Consider the following 1,774-nt stretch of genomic DNA (forward strand, 5'->3'; position numbering starts at 1 on the left):
GGAGGCACCGGGGCTGGAAGCTGCTTCTTCCTTATTGCTGTGTCTTGCACCTTATTGTCCCAAACTGGGGCATATTCTAGCTCATATTCCTAAATGTAGGAACTACAGGTCCCAGCAGTCTGTCCAGAAAGGGATGATGGCATTTATAGACTTACTTCGCCTTGCGTTTTTTGCTGCAAATTTTTCGAAATTGAAGAAAAAAAAATCATAATTTTTGCTGAGTTTGTAAAAATCAAGACAAATCGCTGCCTGTCTCCAATTCTGCACATCTGGGGCGGATTATCTGCACTTATAAGGCTGCGTACCTACGATCAGGAATAGCAGCTCACCTGTGCTGCGTGCCCACGATTAGGAATAGCCTTTCACCTGTGCTGCGTGCCCACGATTAGGAATAGCAGCTCACCTGCGCTGCGTACCTGCAATCAGGAATAGCAGCTCACCTGCGCTGCATACCTACGATTAGGAATAGCAGCTCACCTGTGCTGCATGCCCACGATTAGGAATAGCAGCTCACCTGCGCTGCGTACCTGCGATCAGGAATAGCAGCTCACCTGCGCTGCGTGCCAACGATTAGGAATAGCAGCTCACCTGCGCTGCGTACCTGCGATCAGGAATAGCAGCTCACCTGCGCTGCGTGCCCACGATCAGGAATAGCGGCTCACCTGCGCTGCGTACCTACAATCAGGAATAGCAGCTCACCTGCGCTGCGTGCCCACGATCAGGAATAGCAGCTCACCTGCGCTGCGTGCCTGCGAACAGGAATAGCAGCTCACCTGCGCTGCGTACCTACGATGAGGAATAGCAGCTCACCTGTGCTGCGTGCCCACGATCAGGAATAGCAGCTCACCTGCGCTGCGTGCCAACGATTAGGAATAGCAGCTCACCTGCGCTGCGTGCCCACGATCAGGAATAGCAGCTCACCTGCGCTGCGTGCCCACGATCAGGAATAGCAGCTCACCTGAGCTGTGTGCCCACGATCAGGCATAGCAGCTTACCTGCGCTGCGTGCCCACGATCAGGAATACCAGCTCACCTGCGCTGCGTGCCCACGATCAGGAATAGCAGCTCACCTGCGCTGCGTACCTACGTTCAGGAATAGCAACTCACCTGCGCTGCGTGCCCGCGATCAGGAATAGCAGCTCACCTGTGCTGCGTGCCCACGATCAGGAATAGCAGCTCACCTGTGCTGCGTGCCCACGATCAGGAATAGCAGCTCACCTGTGCTGCGTGCCCACGATTAGGAATAGCAGCTCACCTGCGCTGCGTGCCCATGATCAGGAATAGCAGCTCACCTGCGCTGCGTGCCCACGATCAGGAATAGCAACTCGCCTGCGCTGTGTGCCCACGATCAGGAATAGCAGCTCACCTGCGCTGCGTGCCCACGATCAGGAATAGCTGCTCACCTGCGCTGCGTGCCCACGATCAGGAATAGCTGCTCACCTGCGCTGCGTGCCGACGATCAGGAATAGCAGCTCACCTGTACTGCGTGCCCATGATCAGGAATAGCAGCTCACATAGTATTCTGGTGCTGTATGGCAGTACTATTCTGGCATGGAATTACTGTAGTGTATGAGCACTGTGTGGCGCTATTTGAGAAGGTTGTATAGAGGTAATATTGGGCATTGCATTGCTGTATTATATGATGTTTTATAGCTCTGCCCTTTGTAATACCTTGTTAGCCAGTAGATACACTGTCTGCAAATGTGGTTCATCCAGCAAGTGTATGATCCTATTCATGTGGCCGCTGCTTCTAGACCACGGATGGAAAAAGCTCT

The sequence above is a fragment of the Phyllobates terribilis genome, unplaced genomic scaffold (assembly GCF_046119375.1).
Source record: "Phyllobates terribilis strain yellow unplaced genomic scaffold, ASM4611937v1 Scaffold_4__5_contigs__length_816908805, whole genome shotgun sequence".
NCBI lineage: Eukaryota > Metazoa > Chordata > Amphibia > Anura > Dendrobatidae > Phyllobates > Phyllobates terribilis.